Source organism: Scyliorhinus torazame, chromosome 8, assembly GCF_047496885.1.
Source record: "Scyliorhinus torazame isolate Kashiwa2021f chromosome 8, sScyTor2.1, whole genome shotgun sequence".
Taxonomy (NCBI): Eukaryota; Metazoa; Chordata; class Chondrichthyes; order Carcharhiniformes; family Scyliorhinidae; genus Scyliorhinus; species Scyliorhinus torazame.
In genome coordinates this window covers 102,529,569-102,550,313 of record NC_092714.1, presented here as the reverse complement: position 1 = coordinate 102,550,313, position 20,745 = coordinate 102,529,569, and the positions used below count along the sequence as shown (strand labels likewise).

General features: G+C 41.1%; 1 protein-coding gene across 10 annotated transcripts in view; it reads left to right on the top strand.

Annotated features, from left to right (window-relative positions):
• Window positions 1-20,745, top strand: part of tab3 (TGF-beta activated kinase 1 (MAP3K7) binding protein 3) — a 157,991-nt gene that overhangs the window by 51,937 nt on the left and 85,309 nt on the right. The window contains exon 1 of one of the 10 annotated variants that reach the window (XM_072513969.1): window positions 15,213-15,231. The exons of the other annotated variants lie outside the window; for them this stretch is intronic. The gene's annotated coding sequence lies outside the window, so the exon portion shown is untranslated. Of the gene's footprint in view, window positions 1-15,212; window positions 15,232-20,745 lie in introns of those variants that run through there. 10 annotated transcript variants of the gene reach the window in all.

The following is a 20,745-nucleotide window of genomic DNA, read 5'->3' as shown; positions in this document are numbered from 1 at the left end:
AATAGACCTTGAAAAGTACGTAAGCTGAAATACGTAGGAGTATTTCTTGCCCTTGGCTAAAAACAACTCGAGTACACATTTTGTTATCTTTCGGAGGACAATGTGTTATCATAATAAGGCCGAGACCAAAGTATTAAGCAGTATTTCATTTATGTTACCTGACCACCTTATTTTCGTTCAAAAGCAGTGTTGAACTATAGTCGAGCATTTCCCAGCATGCTTCTAAGTTGGCAACTCATTAATTTCCCTTCCACAAAAAAGCAAAAGGAGGCTCATTAAATGAAGCCACCTGTCTACATTTGCACTAAAGCCAATCAGTGCAATGTAAATAGACCTCCTGTTTTTTTGCTATTGTATTTGTTTTGTCTTGCTAGCTTATTTCATGTTTTCTCTTTTATTTATTCATTTTATTTGATTACTATGGGTTTTTCTCTTGTTTTCCGTATATGCTTTATAAAACTAATATAAATTTTGATCACTTGTATAGCAAGAGATCTAAATTATTTATGATCTTGGTTAGAAGTGACGCAATTGTAAAATGGAATGATATGGAGGGAAGACTCGCCTGTAATAAATGGAATGGAAATAAAAACATTTAAAAAAAATTAATACCATGTATAAATTCTTCATTGCTTCCTTACTGTTGTACTCCAGGCCCTATTTATCGCACCCGAACATAGGAATAAGAGTAGGCCATTGAGCCCATCTACCCTATCCCACCATTCAATGAGATCATGGCTGATCTGTGACCCAACTGTCTATACCTGCCTTTGGCCCATATTCCTTAATATTTTTGCTTAACACCAATCTATCTATCTCTGACTTAAAATTAACAACTGACCTAGCTTCAACTTCTGTTTAGGGAGTTCCAAATCTCTGCCACTCTTTTCGTGAAGAAGTTCCTTCTAACATCTCTCCTGAATGTTCTAGCCCTAATTTTTAGACTATGCCCCCTTGTTTTAGAATCTTTAACTAGTGATAATAGTTATCTTTATCTACCTTGTCTTTCCTTGTTAATATCTTGAATACTTTGATCAAATCATCCCTTAGCCTTCTAAATTCCAGCAAAAACAAGTCCAATTTGCTCGTAACTCAACCCCTCTCACTCAGGTATCTTTTCTGTAAACGTGCGTTGCACTCCCTCCAAGGCCAAAATATTCTTCCAAAGGTGTGGTACTCCGAACTGTTCACATTACTCCCAAGTGGGGCCTAATCAGGGTTTTGTAAAGCTGCAGCATAACCCCTGTGTCTTGTGTATGCCAATCTTCTGCATTCCATTAGCCTGTTTGATTATTTTTTGCACCACTTCCTTGCATTTTAAAGACCCCTGCACCTGACCCCCCCCCCCCCCCCCCCCCCCCCCCCCGCCCCCCCAAAAGTCTCTTTGGATATCTGCTGTACCTAACCTATTTCTATTTAGAAAGAACTCTGCTTTATCCTTTTTTTGGTCCAAAATGGATAACTTCACACTTGCTTACATTAAATTCCATCTGCCACAATTTTGCCCATTCATGCTAATATGTCCTTGCAATTTTATGCTATCAGCCAGGCTATCTAAAATGCCACCTAACCGTATCATCTGCAAATTTGGATATATGACTTACTATGCCATCATCCAAGTCATTAATGAATAATTGAGGCCCCAACACAGATCCCTGTAGTACACCACTAGTCATTCCCCGTAAATTTGAGTAATTACCCATTATCCCCACTTTGCTCTTGCCACTCAACCAGTTTCCTAACTATGTTAATAAGTTGCCCTCAACTCCATGGGCTTCCACCTTAGTCAATAGTTTCTTATGTAGGACTTTATCAAATAACCTTTTGGGAGTCCATGTAAATGACATCCATAGACATTCCAATGTCCACTACCTTTGTCACCTCCTCTCAAAATTCAATAAGATTAGTCGGGCATGACTTTCCCTTCATGAATCATGCTGGCTGCCCATGATTTTTGAAGGTGTTCAGTTACCCCAGAGACTTCAGCAATTTCCCCACCACAGAAGTTAGGCTAACTGTAATTCCCTGGTTTCTCCCTTTCACCCTTCTTAAAAAGTGGAGTGACATGTGCAATTTTCCAATCCAGAGGAACTACTCTTGAATCTAGGGAACTCTGGAAGATTATAGTTCGGGCATCTACAGTGCGCTCTCCTACTTCCTTTAACACCCTCTAATGGGACCAGTCAGATCTTGGGTATTTAGTTTTAGTTCCATTAATTTCCTAGTTAGTATAGCTGTACTTTGTTAATTGTATTAAGTCCCTGTTCTCTATCGACTATTAATTTTTTCAGGACTTACGGCAAGTTATCCTCTTTCTACTGTAAACACCAAGGCAAAGTAATTGTTCAACATGCCTGCCATTTGCCCATCATCACTGACAATATCTCCATTTTCAGCTTTTAGTGTGTCTACATTGCTCTTCACCACCCGCTTTCCCTTTATATAACTACAAAATTTTGTATTGCTTTTGACGTCCCTTGCAAGTTTCCTTTCATAATCCCTTTTAGTAGCTCTTGTAAGCTGCTTTGTGCGCCTTTGCTAGTCCTTGTACCTATCTCTTTCGTCTGGATCTGTGCTATGTCTTACATTTTTGTATGCTCTTTTAGTTTTATGCTGTGACTTCTTTGTGTGAAGCAGAGCCTTTTCCTCTCTGGGGCGTGTATATACATGCTCTGTATCTCGTTAAATGGTTCTTTAAATATTTATCCATGATCTGCAGTCGCTTGAATCAATAACAGATCTCCCCAGTTTATTCTGGACAGTCTCTGCCTCATCCCGTTAATGTGGAGATGCCGGCACAGTAAGAAGTCTTACATACACTGCAGGAAAGGATGTCCCGAAGCGTGGTACATTGGCGAGACCATGCAGATGCTGCGACAACGGATGAACGGACATCGCGCGACAATCGCCAGGCAGGAATGTTCCCTTCCAGTTGGGGAACACTTCAGCAGTCAAGGGCATTCAGCCTCTGATCTTCGGGTAAGCGTTCTCCAAAGCGGCCTTCAGGACGCGCGACAACGCAGAATCACTGAGCAGAAAACTATAGCCATGTTCCGCCACCTCCACCCCCCTCCCCCACCATCTGGCCTGGGCTTGCGAAATCCTACCAACTGTCCTGGCTTGAGACAATTCACACTTTAACCTGTGATTATCCCTCTCGCCAGTTGCTCCGTCTGGACCTGTACTTACCTGCAAAGACTCGCATTCAAAAGTGTCATCTTGCATCTTTGACTTTGTCTATATATATGTTTCTGGAACCCACTTCTTCATTCACCTGAGGAAGGAGCTGTGCTCCGAAAGCTAGTGATTTGAAACAAACCTGTTGGACTTTAACCTGGTGTTATAAGACTTCTTACTGTGCTAATCCGTTAAAGTCCGCCTTATCCAAGTCTAAGATTCTAGTATCTTAATCGAACTTTTCACTTTCAAATGCTACACTGAATTCAATCATGTTGTGATCACTATTTGATACGTGTTTATGCACAGTTAGACTGCTAAATTTATTTATGCTCATTGCTCATAACTAAATCTAATATTGCCCATCTCCTTGTTGCATCTGGAAGATATTGCTGCAAGAAACTATCCCAGACAAATTCAGAAATTCACCAGCTTTGACAGTTGCTTGTCTGTCGCTCCCAATCTATGTGTTGAAATCTCCCATTAATACTACTATGCCGTTGCTACATATTTGCCTGATTTCTGCCTTCTACAATCTAGCACCTTAACTGCTACCAGGGGGCCGATACACAACAGTTTTAGATCCTTTCTTGTTCGCCAGTTCGACCCTGGATGCTTTCCCCTCACCTCACCGTTGTAGTAACTATTTTAATGGCTTTATTTCCCTACATCTATATTTGTACCGAACTATATATTTGAAACCCTAGGTATCTACTTTTCATTCCACTCTTCACTTTTTGTATTCCGTGTACAATGTATTACCATGCAATTAATTGTCTCCATTAAATTGCCCTCTGCCAATTCTGTTAAATGGGCACAGAGCTGAAGGTGGTAAGATTAGGAAGGGAGTTGAGTTTTAAAGAGGAGAGGCAAAGGGGCTTGGGCAAAGAATCCTGGGACAAGGGTGGGGGAGTTGAGATAGCTACAAACATGACTCAGTGTAGGGAGTGTGAAGAGGGGGATGTAGGCTTCACAAAACACCAGCGATGACGGAGAATGCTGCAGGGGCGATTGTGGTGCTGGAGAAGGCCGCGGGAGTGTTAAACCATAAAGGTATTGAAACAGGTGATTTTCATTTAAAGCAAAGGTGTTGAACTAATTTTCAGTCTTTGAAAGAGATGAGCAGGTGGCAAATTTTACACACTTAAAGTCAGGAAACACTAGATCAGTTTGTAGCATAAGTGTAGAAAAACAGCTAAAGGCTACGCGATGAAATACAATTGAAAATTGGGAAATTGAGTGCCACTGGGGCTGATGGGAACAGTCAGCATAGATTTATGAATTCAGCATGTGCTTGACTAATTTCATTGAAATTTTTTGAGGAACTGGCCATAATCACTTATTTAACTGGTGCTGTGCATCACACATCTATGGCCCCTACCTGTTTATATTCTTCTGTAATATCCATTATTTTCCTTGCAATTCTCGATGCATCAAAATTTGTTATATTTAATTTTCTTTACTTCGCATCCGAGTTTGTGTTCTGAGTGAAGAGATTCTTGGGCATTGTATTCGTTACATATTGTCAGTGTGGGGAAATAACCATTTACATCTACCGCATTTCCATCTTCATTCATCCCTCCTTTCCATAGTTTATCCTTAATATTGTGGACTTTAATTTTCATAGTTACTTCTGTAGGGCTTCATCAAACATTGTGGAAGTTTGAGATGTGAAAACCATTCTATTTTATTTTTCTAGTATTAGATTATTTGACATTGGCCCAAAAGATATGATGCAAGAGTATGTTGTAATTAGCAAACTGGTGAAGGCAATGTCAGCTGTGGTGAGGGCAATGTCAAATTAGCAGAGTGGGCAGTTATGTAGATTCTGAGAATTTGCAGCAGAAGTGGTAATCATTTCTTCCATTCTGTCTGTGATAATTCTCCGAATGAACTCGCATGGTGTCATTCATAAGAACAGGAGCAATTCATATCCCTTGATATCCTTACTGAGCAAAAAATTATTGTTCTTGGCTTGAAAATTTGAATTTCCTCAAAGTCCACAGTGTTTTAGGAATGTGAGTTTGGGAATTCTACTATTGTGTGAAAAAAATGTTTCTGATTACACACATTAGTCCTAGCTCTAATTTTAAGATTATGCGCCTTATGATCTGGATTTTCTCAGAAAATATGTCCTCTGTATCGACCCTTTGAAATACCTTTATTTTAAGGATCTTGATTGTCATAATATACATTAGTACATTATGGTGCAATCACTTACACACACTGATGGACATGCAGTAGGACCAACCAGCATACATAACACCGCAGCCAATCACCAGTGAGAGCACAAGCACTATAAAGACAGGGGACCGGCGAATTCCCGCTCATTCTAGCAGCAGCCAGCACAGAGCTCACAGCCTGCATCACAGACATTCACCATGTGCTGAGTGCCTCACCATAGCTCGTGATAGGAAAGGGTCCACAGTTAAGCTGGTATTGCTTATACCCATGTTTACAGAATGTTAGCATAGTTGAACAGTTAATAAAATAGAATTACACCGCTTCCAGCATTGTTGGCTTGTTTGTGAACCAGAACACCCAACATGACATTGATTAGATGACCTTCAAGGAATTAAAACCAAATTTGTTAAGCCTGTTGTCATAATTTATCCCTGTAAGGCCTAGTATTCTGGTGAGTCTTCACAGTACCCCTTTGCCATTTGTCCAAGACTCTGTACAAATGAAGCATGTTTTCCTCTCGTTCTTATTATAACTTTCTTGAAGACCATTCTACTAGCCTATTTGATTACTTCTGTACGTGTGCACTGGCTCTCTGTGATCCTTGTACATGGACACAAATCCCTATGCTCTTTCATAATTTCTAGTTTCTTAGAATTATTTGTCTGTCTTAGATGAAAAGTTGAGGACCTCGCACAGCCTATCCTGAAGACTCTGCCATTGTTTTGCACATTCTGTTAATCTGGCGACATCCCTTTGTAGCTTCCTTCTGCTACAAGGGGTTGGAGAATCCCGGCCCATATTTCACATCATAAGAATCAATTACATCCCTTTTTCCCTACTCTGTTTCATGCCTTGGAACCAATTGCTGATCTATGTCACAAGGTTGCCTCAAATCTTATTCTGCCTTTCAGTTTGGGGAAACCTCCCATTAAAACCACACTATTTTATCCACTGATTAATCACCTTTACTGAAATCCCTTCCTGTTGCAGTGACTTGAGGCTTTTTAACCTGCTTTGCTATCCCCCTTTGGTAGTTTCAAAAGATCCAGTAGACTGGATTATGTAGCTCCCAACCACCCAATTTACAATTGAGTTCCGAAGAGTCATTTGACACAATGTTAATTCCGTTTCACTCTCCATCGATGCGACAGGTTTTTCCAGTATTTTCTATTTTAATTTTAATTTCCAGCATCTGGGGAATTTTGCTTCAATATTTGCTCAATTTATAGCCCATCTTTATTGTTTACTGTATTATATCCACTCGGTATGTATTTGTGTATAGAACTCTTATTTCGATAACTGTTTCCACCCTGTCCATGTACCCTGCTGGACTTTATCTTGCGCCACAAAGTCTGTCTTTTAACCAGGCTTTTTTGAATACTACTGCAGCAAATATATACACACTCTAACCCAGGTTTTTAAAATATCACTGCAACAAATATACATAATACGATATTATACCAATTTCATACATTCATCGCAATAGTTACATGATTTATTCCATTCTCACCTTTTTCATTCTCCATACATGAACATAGAACATACAACATTACAGCGCAGTACAGGCCCTTCGGCCCTCGATGTTCCGCCGACCTGTGAAACCACTCTAAAGCCCATCTACACTATTCCCTTATCATCCATATGTCTACCCAATGACCATTTGAATGACCTTAGTGTTGGCGAGTCCACTACGGTTGCAGGCAGGGCGTTCCACGCCCTTCCTACTCTCGGAGTAAAGAAACTACCTCTGACATCTGTCCTATATCTATCTCCCCTCAATTTGAAGCTATGTCCCCTCGTGCTAGACATCACCATCTGAGGAAAAAGGCTCTCACTGTCCACCCTATCCAATCCTCTGATCATCTTGTATGCCTCAATTAAGTCACCTCTTAACCTTCTCTCTAACGAAAACAGCCTCAAATCCCTCAGTCTTTCCTCATAAGATCTTCCCTCCCTACCAGGCAACATTCTGGTAAATCCCCTCTGCACCCTTTCCAATGCTTCCACATCCTTCCTATAATGCGGTGACCAGAATTGCACGCAATACTCCAAATGCGGCCGCACCAGAGTTTTGTACAGCTGCAACATGACCTCATGGCTCCGAAACTCAATGCCTCTGCCAATAAAAGTTAACACACCATACGCCTTCTTAACAACCCTCTCAACCTGGGTGGCAACTTTCAGGGATCTATGTACATGGACACCGAGATCTCTCTGCTCATCCACACTGCCAAGAATCTTACCATTAGCCCAGTACTCAGTCTTCCTGTTATTCCTTCCAAAATGAATCACCTCACACTTTTCTGCATTAAACTCCATTTGCCACCTCTCAGCCCAGCGCTGTAGTTTATCTCTGTCCCTCTGTAACTTGTAACATCCTTTCGCACTGTCCACAACTCCACCGACTTTAGTGTCATCTGCAAATTTACTCACCCATCCTTCTACGCTGTAGCCACCTGGGTTGGCCAACTCCCGGCCTAAAATGGAGAACCACAAAGGCTGAAGGGAAATTCAGCCAACACAGGCAGAAACTAGCAGGTGCAAGTTTACTGTGTATTAGACTCTGCAAAAGCCCAGACAGCATCGATACCAGCAACCATCTGCACAATAATGTAGCAGCCATCTACATACTAATGAGCGATCCCCGGGAAAAATCAAAACATTTGAGATAAACAAGGCCAAGCCAGACTCGGCGCCAGTAGAGCCAACACAAAAGAGGTTAACGGATACCTCAAGACCGCCCATCGATCAGGGAACCGCTCCGGTATTGGAGAAATTTAACCAAGCGATTGGAACAAAGTCCAATCACTTGAAACCAGATACGGGGTCCGCCCCGAAAGGCGGGAAGCCCCTGGGGACTATAAAGTAAGGCCCCCCAAGTTCAAATCGTCCTTCTTGACAGGGTCACTCAGCAACGCGAACCAACCCTTGACAGTGACCTGTTCAGCTGCCGCCAAAAGACCTTAAGTCTCAAGTCAACGCTCGCTACGAGATAGGGGCTCCTAGCTACCAGTCCGTACCAGCTTTTGAATCCCGCAGACTCAGAACCCGAACGAAAGGCCATTTGTTCCCCTGACCTGGTGGGCCAGTCCGAAGCTAAGTATAGGCCTGTTAGTTGTAGAAGTAGCTTAGAAAGTAGCGTTTATGCATGAGTAGATTTGACTGTGTGTAAATAAATGTGCTTTGATTTAAATCTTGCTAATTGGTGTATTGAGTTATTGATCATTACTTGAACTTGGACCTCGTGGCGGTATCATAAAGATACTTGGCGACTCGAGAGCAAAGACTATAAAACAGAGGCAATTGAACCAACCAAAAGTTAGCAACATCGCCCTCCTCCAGGTCATTTATAAAAATTACAAACCGCAATGGCCCCAAAACAGATCCTTGTACACCACTAGTAACTGGACTCCAGTCTGAACATTTCCCATCAACCACCACCCTTTGTCTTCTTCCAGCTAGCCAATTTCTGATCCAACCTGCTAAATCACCCTGAATCTCATGCCTCCGTATTTTCTGCAGTAGCCTACCGTGGGGAATCTTATCAAACGCTTTACTGAAATCCATATACACCACATCAACTGCTTTACCCTCATCCACCTGTTTGGTCACCTTCTCAAAGAACTCTATAAGGTTTGTGAGGCACAACCTAACTTTCAGAAAACCGTGTTGACTATCTCTAATCAAATTATTCCTTTGCAGATGATTATACATCCTATCTCTTATAAACGTTTCCAGGACTTTGCCCACAACAGAAGTAAGGCTCACTGGTCTATAGTTACTGGGGTTGTCTCTACTCCCCTTCTTGAACAAGGGGACAACATTTGCTATCCTCCAGTCTTCTGGCACTATTCCTGTAGACAAAGATGACTTAAAGATCAAAGCCAAAGGCTCAGCAATATCCTCCCTAGCTTCCCAGAGAATCCTAGGATAAATCCCATCCGGCCCAGGGGACTTATCTATTTTCACACTTTCCATAATTGCTAACAACTCCTCTTTATGAACCTCAAGCCCTTCTAGTCTATTAGCCTGAATCTCCGTATTCTCCTCGACAACATTATCTTTTTCCTGTGTGAATACTGACAAAAAATATTCATTTAGCATCTCGTCGGACTCCACGCACAACTTCCCACTACTGTCCTTGACTGGCCCTACTCTTATCCTAGTCATTCTTTTATTCCTGACATATCTATAGAAAGCTTTAGGGTTATCCTTGATCCTACCTGTCAAAGACTTCTCATGTCCCCTCCTGGCTGTTCTTAGCTCTCTCTTTAGGTCCTTCCTAGCTAACTTGTAACTCTCGAGCGCCCTAACTGAACCTGCATGCCTCATCTTTACATAAGCCTCCTTCCTCTTAACAAGTGTTTTGACTGCTTTAGTAAACCACGGTTCCCTTGCTCGACCACTTCCTCCCTGCCTGACAGGTACATACTTGTCAAAGGATGTTTGGAAAAGCTGTGGTCAAAATCTCTGCTAATTACTCCCTGATTTATTTTTACCCAATTCTTTTTTTTTTCTCTATTAAGGGGCAATTTTAGCGTGGCCAATCCACCTAGCCTGCACATCTTTGGGTTGTTGGGGTAAGACCCACGCAGACATAGGGAGAATGTGTAAACTCCACACAGACAGTGGGCAGGGATCGAACCTGGGTCCATGGCACCGTGAGGCAGCAGTGCTAACCATATTCCTCCCTGATTTCATTGAGCATTCTATCATGCATTACATTAGCAATCTCACTTTGGGTTCAATCAGCGTTTTTAGTGCTACTCCCTTATATAGGTATCTCAAATTGTTCCATCTCCACTCGTATTAATTTACTTCATTCTCACTATCGCACTCTTCTGTGATAATGGAACCTGCATGCTCATTTGCTATCTGTCCTGTCCCTCATCCCATTTGCATTTCCTATTAGTCCTATCTTTTCTGTAAGGTGTGATCAGATTTTACTGTCCCTCCATTTTTTTGATATCTGTCTTAACTTTTGTATTACTCATTATCTCCACATTTGTTAAATGCTTTTTAAAAAATCTCAATTCTCCTTGGTGGATAGAGCAATGGCCAGGGGGCATAGATTTAAGGAAAGGGGCAGGAGATTTAGGGAGGATCTGAGGAAAAGCTAGAACAGCCGGAGGATGGTGAGAGTCTGGAATGTGCTACCTGAAAGGGTGGAGGCAGAGACACTTGTAATATTTGAAGTATTTAGATGTGCAGACTCTAATTTTAATTTCTCTCTCCAGGATCTTTCAGTTTGATCACTAGTGGTCTGATGAAAGGTCATTGACCTGACGTGTTATCTGTTTCTCCACAGATGTTGCCATGTCTGATCTATGCTCGAAAAATTTATTGGCTGAATTCATTCCATTGTTTGTGTACTATTTTCTTTGCAAAGTTTCCTTTCCAGTTTATCTGGTTTTATTCCCTTTTTTTAATCTTGCTGAAATGGAAGGTGGCAATTCAATGCAGAGAACGGTAAAGTATTTTGATAAATGTAGTAAAAGAAAGTATAATTATACCCTACAATAGGAACATTCTCAATCGCATGGAAAAATGATCACCGGACTCATGTGTGTCGACCTGGAAAACTATGCAGTTACAAAGGGCCATGCAGGGTTCTGAGTTTTGTATTTTATGCAATTGAATTTACAGATAATTTGGCCATGTTGAATTTGCGTAAGAAATTAGTCCACAGCTCAAGTATTGCTTAAGGTTCTGACCATGCCATTACAAAAAAAATATTGGAGCCATACATAGAAGAAAGGGTACAGTGAAAATTCATCCACAGATATTTGAGGTCGAAGTGATGCTAAAAAATTTTGAATCTGAAACTGAAGCTTGAGGGAAAATCTGATTAAGGTTTCTAAAATTATGAAAGGCTTTGAGAAGCTAAATAGCAAAAATAAAGTCACTGCCCAGTGAATTTATATGGGAGTAAAACTTGGGACTGTTGCTAGTAGACTGAAGAGAGTAATTAGATTCTGTTTCCCCCCTGCACAGAGGAGCAGGTGTGTTGTTGCCTTTTCAGCTATCCGCAGTGGCTCTGGGAAGAATGAGCTCAATTTTGAGGCAAATTGCACAGAGGCTGAGACCTCCTAAAGATCCTTAATTTCTACCCATTTTGCATGTGTTGATCATGTTACAAACCTTATTCCTGGTTAATGTTTTTCTTTTTATGCATAGCTGTTGCTAGCATCTTTCCAGTTTGAACTTTAATAAATTGTCAAAATGGTTATGAGGGTAGGAGGAGAGCCCAGGGGGTAGCAGTTGATAATTGGCACGGGAACATCCTGAAGCCTGATCTCCAACACTAAAATAATTGACTCAGTGCCAAAACAATGAAACCGAATATTTAGAAGTCAAACTTCAAAAACGGAAGTTTGGGGAGAGGCCAAAATGAATAGGAGAAAGGTCTCTGACTTTGAATCTCTCAGAAAACTATTTTTTTAATGCACTATAAATCGAGAGGCTGTAATGTTGGGTTTGTCTTTCAGCATTGAAGGTCCTGAACCTGTTAGTGGTAGCTTAGCAGTAAGTAACTAAACCTATTTGTAGAAATGGAACTGGAGGATCCATCACTGCTCGTACCTGCTGACTCCCAAATGGCAGTCCTAGTGAGATAGCACCTAGAGGCATGATTGGTGATACCCAAAAGTGAATTGCACAATGTTTGTACAAATTGAGTCAGAGGTGCTTGTTACTGCTTCTAATCTGTATTAAGTATGAAAATTGTCCCTTGACATTGGAGAGCATCTTGTGCAACAATTAGGCAAGCCCTTGGAATCCATAATTTAAGGTCAAATTAGTGAGCATTTGGAAATGCATTAGTTGATTGAAGAAAATCAGCATCTATGCATGCCTTTAAGTTTAATGTTTTTTAAAGTGACTGGGTAGATAAAGAAATGCAGTGTACATGGATTTTCAGCTGTTCGCTAAGATATCTAAATGATTTGCTTGTAAAATTCATGCATATGATTTTGAGGAATTCTAACAGCATGAATACAAAGTTAGTTGACTATTTTGTTCAGCCAATTCCTCTTTTGCAAGAAGTTGAAAAAGTGATAAACTGTTTCTGCTAGAAAGCAGGGAGTTGATACTCCTGTATTCTATATATTTAAAGAAACCGCAAGACCCATACATACAAAAGGAAGTTTCACCAAATGCCCACATTCCAATCCCTTTTGCGAAAAAAAAAAAAAGCTTTCCTTTTTCATCTCCGCAAAACTTAACCTCGGCACGGCCGCACAGTGGTTAGCACTGCTGCATCACAGCGCCAGGAACCCGGGTTCAATTCCAGCCTTGGGTGACTGTGTGGAGTTTCCACTTCCTCTCCAGAGCTGCTTGGGTTTATCCAGGTGCTCCGGTTTCCTGCCGCTGTCCAAAGATGTACAAGTTAGGTGGATTGGCCATGCCACATTGCCCTTTAGTGACCAGGGATGTACTGGTTAGGTTACGGGGATGGGGCGGGAGAGGGTGCCCTTTCAGGGGGTCGGTGTAGACTCAATGGGCTGAATGGCCTCCTGGCGGAATTCTATGATTTTCTAGCCTCCATAATTCCGATTTATCAGTCCAGCTGACTGATGAATCCAGCCACTTCCCTAATTCATCTAAACATACTAATTCAAATGCCCGTTCTCCTCTTTATGGACCAGGAGATTTAAATAGTTGAAACACACTGTAGCTAAGTTAAATGGATCAAATGAGAAGAACAAGGAGGTGATTTATGGCCCAGTTAAAGGATCTTGTGGACCATATTTGGCCTGCAAGTCATATGTTGGATATCCCCAACTTGATTTTTAAGTTTGTGCACACTGGACCATGTGGAGTAAAATACAGTATATGTATATTTCCCACAAATGCTTAAATTTGAACCCTGCTTTTTGAACAGTCTTGAATCAATGACCCTAGCAAGTCACCTAGCTTCTGTTATTGATGGTTGATAAGTAAGGTACACAACATTATCACTTAACTGACAAACCCATTGAATGAGCATTGCCGAATGTTGGCACACCCACATGTTGAATAACTATATTCCATTTGAAAGCTGGAAGTACTTGTTTATTGGCAGTAGTTGATATGTATAGTACATTAGATGAAACCATATATTCTTTTAAGGCACGAGCAGCAATAAAAAAAGCATGGTATTGAAAGAAAGGGAGACTAGAATATGAATGTAAGCTAGCAAAAACAAAAACTGCCTGTGAAAGCTTCTACAAATAGCTTTTTAAAAAATGGTTGACTAAGACAAATGTGGGTCTTTTGCAGGCAATTTATAATAGGGAATAGAAGAATCATAGAATTTACACTGCAGAAGGAGGCCATTCGGCCCATCGCGTCTGCACCAGCCCTTTGAAAGAGCACCCAACTTAAGCCCACGCCTCCAATGGCAGAGAAGTGAAATGCTTGCTTATGTGTCTTTTCACAGAAGAAGGTACAATAAATCTCCCAGAATTCGAGATTGAAGGAAGTAGAAAAGGTTGTATTGGAGAAATTAATGGTATTGAAGGTTGATTAAACCCTGGGACCTGATGGTCTAATTAATTAACTAACTATAACCCTCCCATTTTAGCTGCTGACTGCGGTTAATTCCTTAAAGTGAGATATAAATGAATGTCACCTTTTTATGAAATCCTTCCTCATTCCCTCTTTGACTAAATTTACCTTCTCTAGGCTTAGAAACTCCATTAAATCGCACAACCATATTAAAGGCACAGGGTGGAGAAACTGAACTCCAAACCAATAAGATCCACCTCCTTGCCACAAGCGAGGCAAATCCGCCACCCTGAATATGGCTCCCAGGGTACTGGATTCTAGGTCCAATTGTAGTACTGCCGACATGGTGCGAAAGAAGGTGTTCCAGAATTTCCTAAGTTTCGGGCATGACCAAACCCTGTGTACATGATTGGCCAGCCCCCTCCCGCATCTGCCACAAATGTCCTCAACCCTTTCAAACACACGACTCATTCTAGACTTTGCCAAATGTGTTTTGTGAACTGCATTCAATTATATTACACCTCCACCCCATCCCCATAACCTAGTAACACCACCCAACACAAAGGGCAATTTAGCATGGCCAATCTACCTAACCTGCACATCTTTGGACTGGGAGAAAACCGGAGCACCCGGAGGAAACCCACGCACGCACATGGAGAACTTGCAGACTCAGCAAAGACAGTAACCCAAGCCGGGAATCATCAAAGTCTTCTGAATCTTGAATTGGACATCCAGATTTTGTATTTATTTGAAAAACTTAATTTTTTGTCAACCTTATTGCTTGCTTTAAAATGATCTTTGCACAAATTGCTTTCTTAAGTCTTTACAGGTATACCTTGGAAGTTAACTGATCAGCTAGGGTACGCTGGTTAAAGCCAGAATATAAAATGCCTTTACATATTTGGGGACAAAGACTATATATTAAGATGGCATGCAGTTAATTGTATATGGCGATGACTGATGGGGTTGTGCAATCTTGAGTAGCAAATTAAAACTTACTGAGTTGGCTAAGTTTTAGACTTCTCTGCCAGTTGGCATTTGCAAACTCACAGTCCTGCAGCAGCACATAACTGGTGTCTCAAGCTCATGAGTAAGAGCAAGACTGCAGAGTCAATTTAGTTGCAAATTAAAGTGCTGCAGTGAAATAGCATTAAAATGCAGTGGCAGAAGGGATTTGAGAAGCTTGCAATATATTGGCGTATTTAGTACTATTTATGTGATGTATTCAAAAGATTCATAGTCAAATGTTTTTGCAATATATGTAGCTTCATATCGCTTGCCTGTAATGTTTTTTTTTAGGTATCTATCTCACTGACTGGAATTTAGGCATAAGACCTGATCAAACACAACAAAGAACCCCACAAGTCAGAAGGTTGGCTTCAGGTATTTGGGGACCATACAAATTATGTTTGAAGAGATTTCTGTCTTAATGAAATGTCAGTGGGTGAGAATATCAGCAAACAGAAATCCTCTACCCTTTTAGGAAGAGGCCCCAAGAATGCAACACCAACAATTAATGTAGTAAAACATCCTAAAGTGCTCAATAATGAGCAATTATTAAGCAATCAGTTATTACAGTAACATTGCTTTCTCTTCCCCGTTAGACAATATTTACCTCACGCACACTAATTTTATAGCTGGTAAAAGTGAAGACTTCTCGAATTACAATTATGCAAAATTGTTTTATTGTTGTTCACAATCATGTGCTAAATGTCTACTGTAATGCACTGAATACGCCTCAGAAACTAATGTTTGGATCTGCCCGACTGAGTGTAATTATCACATGCTTTTTTTGGCAATAGTTTCTATTGCAGTGCATCCAACAAATTTTCTTTAAGCATGTTTATTGGAATGCGGCAAGACCAGTTTATGCCGGTGTGCACTGACTGACTGCATTTAAGTTAAGTGTACATTTTGAAAGCTTAGTTTGACATTTTGCAGCTGTACAAATTGTATACATTTTGACAAAGGAAATTATTTCTGTTAAGTTGATAATGATTCTCTCCAACAGCGTAGATGCACCACGAATATATAAGTAAGATTCACTTTTGAGCAAACTGGGACATGGATAACTGAGCCTTCCTTTTTTAAAAAGAACACATCCTAGCGTGCTTTAAATGTACAATAGTCACCAGAACATACCTGCACCTTCTGTTCTGCGTTTGTCCAAAAATTAACAAAACCTGAAGGGCATGTGAGAATAATACTGAAGCCATTAAATAAGGCAGCCATTGGCCAACATTAAGAATTCTGGACACACCTCAGTCCCTTAACCCCACACATGGGCACGTGCAAAAAGTTTCAGTTCCCATTGTAAAGGTGTTGAATTGTGACGAACTAGTGGGCAATCAAGGGCTGTTATTATTTTCTTGGATGAGATCGGTAGTCGGGCATCATCTATACATACATATGGAGTATGGAGATGTTAATAACACTGTTATAGGTCCTAGAAAGGAAGAAGAAAACCGTTTTACAGACTGAATAGCTGTTAATAGTTCTGCTACAATTGCATTATGCAACACTTGAAAATTGCTGTTTGTAATATCAACAATATGAACTTTCAGAAACATAAAGGTATTTAATAGAGCTTGTGTAATGTGTTCATTAAGTAAGGGAAATTGTAAAGTAAGTTATTTGCCACACTGGATCCAGCCAAAAGGGGGACACTGACCTTCACTGAAAGTATCGTCCACCAGAGAACCATACATACCGTTGGGATGTTTCCCCCATTGTCCACCAGAGTGCCATACCTACCTTTGGGATGCTTCCCCAACTCCACTTTCTTGCTGTGGCCTATGGTGAACTGCTCCTCCCCTTTATCACCACTCCATTGTCAGGGTGTTCCGTAGCCGCAAGTGAAGGAATCATTGAGCAGTCAACCAAATGCTTTCCTGCAGTTTAGCCTCTGTTCTACAGGCTCCTGCCTGCAGTCAGAGCTGCTTCATGGAAGGGTCACAAATATATTCAACATAACATCTTATTACTGGTACCTGTTCTGTTTATTATGACTCTCGGGTTAATATTTTAAAATATTTCTTGGGGTTCTTGTGTGCTGCTTTGAAGTGTGGATGAGTGGTATTGAGCATGATGGGATCTAATGTGACAGAAATAGAACTTGAACCTCTGGGTTTAAGGGCTCGATGCGCTGAAAACCAGACTTTAAAAAGTGTGTTCTTGGGACGTGGGTGTCGCAGGCTAGGTCAGCATTTATTGCCTATCCCTCGTTGCCCTTGACTGGGCAGTTAAGAGTCAACTACATTGCTGTGGATCTGGAGTCATATGTAGGCCAGACCAAGTAAGGATGGCAGATTTACTTCCCAAAAGAACATCGTGAACCAGATGAGTTTTTAACAACAATTGACAATGATTCTATGAAGTCATTAGACTTTTCATTCCAGATTTTTTTATTGAAATCAAATTTCATCAACTGCAGTGGCGGGATTTCAACCTGGGACTGTAGAGCATTGTCCTGGGTTTCTGGATTACTAATCCAGTGACAAATGAAATGAAAAATGAAATGAAAATCGCTTATTGTCACAAGTAGGCTTCAGATGAAGTTACTGTGAAAAACTCCTTGTTGCCACATTCCGGCGCCTGTTCGGGGAGGCTCGTACGGGAATTGAACCGCGCTGCTGGCCTGCCTGGATCTGCTTTAAAAGTCAGCTATTTAGCCCTGTGCTAAACCAGCCCCTAATGATTACCACTATGTCACCACCTTCCTGGACAAACCAGATAAATGGCCACCCCACCATCCAATGGCAGAACTAGAATGGAGAGTGGTATGAAAATATACCCGAATGACTCTCACCTCCTGATGATGTAGCAAGTATCTGATGGATCTTTTAAATTCCACCACCCCATTCTGGATAAGACTGCTGAAAGGGTTTCAGTCAGAAAGTCTCTATGCTGCACATATTCTCATCATTCACGATGTTCACGTGAGCATATGACACAACACTCAATTCACGTTCACCAAGGCCTGAGTTCCCGAGCCAACTATTGGAGTAGGAGCCCAATTCTGATGCAGCTAGCAGTACCGTACATTTGTAAAAACATGCATGCTTCCCCTATGATGATGTGCATCATTTATTTCAACAAATTGCAATGAAATACCTGAGCAGCATATGCCACTCAGTGGGCAAGGTTTGGATACTGGCATGAGCTCGGAAGCCACTTCATGGGAGCTTAAATGATCTGTCCATCTGAGTGTTTCTATCCACTTCAAGAGGGCATGGTTGGGTTATCACGATGCTCACTAACAAGTGTTTCTTCTGTTCAAGCCACTAGAGCCCCTTGGGTAACAAGTTAGCCCTGCAATATCTTTGTTAATTTTTAAAAAATAAATTTAGAGTACCCAATTATCATTTTTTCAAATTAAGGCAATTTAGCGTGTCCAGTCCACCTACCCTGCACATGCTTTGGGTTGTGGGGGTGAAACCCATGCAGACACTGGGAGAATGTGCAAACTCCACATGGACAGTGACCCAGGGCCGGGATTCGAACCCGGGTCCTCAGCGCCTTAGGCAGAAATGCTACCACTGTGCCACGTGCCACCCCGTCTTTCTGTTAATTTTAATATTCATGAAATAAGAGCAGAAAACATTGAAAATAGTACGTCTGGCAGCATCTGTGGAGAGAGAAACCAGGGTTAATGTTTACAGTCAATTTTCAGCATCACAGTATTTTGCCTTTGTAATATTGCACTCCTGTATCTGCTTGACCGAGAAAAATAGCACGGACGTAATCAAGCTATTGTTGTGATCCCGGCTGATGCTACTCTGGGGCAAGTCCGATCTCAGGCTGGAACCTGGCTTGATCCGCACTTTTATTTTGTTTAGCGATGTGGATGAATAAAGTCACAGGACTGCCGATGAATTTTAACAAAATAATAATACATTTATTAAACAAGAAAAGAGTAGTTATAATACACAACTTCACCCCAGCTTTATAGACATACAGATTTATAAAGATAACACAAGTTACAAGAGATCTTCTACTCTAATGTTCTCAGTAAGCACACGGTCCATGTAAACCGATAGGCAAATTATGGTCAGGCACCTCACACTCTGAAACCAAGTGACAAATGCCACCCAATACACTTCTGCATATTTTTCACTGGAACTGTCTCCTGTACAGGGTTTCCAATTTTCACTCTCGCAGAACACATTTTGGAATCTTCTCTCAAGCCTTCACCAAGGACCCACCTCCAGGATGTCAACCTCTCCTTTCACTATTAATTTTCCCTGGATTACCACGTGTATTAAAGTTTCTACACATAATCAAAATACTTGAGGGACAAGAGAAAATGAATTTAGAAGTATTCTCATTGCAGAGGGATTATCAAATAAAGAAGGCATGGACTTTCTCTCTTTGTAATATAGAACATGGCGATGAGGAAACATGTAAACTGTTAAAAGGGGGGGGGGGTCATTAAATAGATGGTCTTTTTGTAAACTTTGTAAAAAATCTCAGTTTAAATATTTGAAAAAGAAAGGCATTACTACAAATATTTATGCTGAAATATCTAGGGTTATGTGAATCTTAATGGTAATGCAACATAAAGTCTAAACAATAAAATTTATAGTATGATACAGCACAGATGGAAAACATTCGGCCCTCCATGTCTGTTTTCGCTCTTATCAATAATGCCCCCACATGATGAAGGGGCCGGAATTTCTTTGTTGAGTACTTATTTGGTTAATGTTTTGAGTTGATTACATTGGATATACAGCACTAAAACAGGCCATGCAGCCCAACCAGTTCCTGGGTGTCCTTTCATCTTTCTTCATCTGTGCCTGGCATTGTAACTCTTCTCCTTTTCCCTCCATCCTTGGCTAGCTTCCTTGTTACATGCATCTATGCTATTCATTTCCACTTAAATGCATAAGTACTGTTTGTTGTTTCAACCACTTCCTATGATAGTGAGTTAGTTCCACATTCCTGCCATGCTTTGGGTAAAGGCATTTCTGAATTCCCTCCTGAATTTCTTGTGGACAATATTGACCACATCAAAGCTTTACCTGAGAAACTGGTGCTGTCATTGTAACATACTGTAAAGTAATTTGTTCTCTAGAAAGAAGACTGAGAGAAGACCTACTATAAATATGTATCTTCATGTGTACATTTATTTTAACACAAGACCACGAGCCAACAGTGCGGCACTCCCGTAAAAACTAACTGTCAGTCTTGTTCTCAAATCTCACTGCGTACATCATTGCTTTGGGTATACATAGAACATACAGTACATTCGGCCCATCGAGCCTGCACCGACCCACTTAAGCCCTCACTTCCACCCTATCCCTGTAACCCAATAACCCCTCCTAATCTTTTTGGTCACTAAGGGCAATTTATCATGGCCAATCCACTTAGCCTGCACGTCTTTTGACTGTGGGAGGAAACCGGAGCACCCGGACGAAACGCACGCAGGCACTGGGAGAAGGTGCAGACTCCGCACAGACTGTGACCCAGCAGGGAATCGAACCTGGGACCCTGGTGCTGTGAAGCCACAGTGCTAGCCACTTGTGCTACCGTGCTGCCCACTGTCGTGAAATATGCAGTTTGGCTATTTCATGATGTTAAAGGTGATACATAAATGCAGTTGTGATCTGCACCCCAAGCTCCTTACTATGTTCTGGACGTTACTCGTGATGACCATAGAAAGTCAACAGTCTCTGTGGCGTGCAAACAGGAAACTTGCATTTCAAAATAGCTGCCAGCTTGCATGCTGTATTTTGCTTTGTAACTGGACAATTTTCCTTTGTATAATGTGTTCGTGGTGATCTGAAGGCCCACCTTTTTTCAGAAGTTTGCTTTATGATGGGAAGTTTGATCAAAATCCATTTTGGGCAGAGAAGAATTAAAATATATGGAGTACTAAACTGGTGGTTTTATTGGATG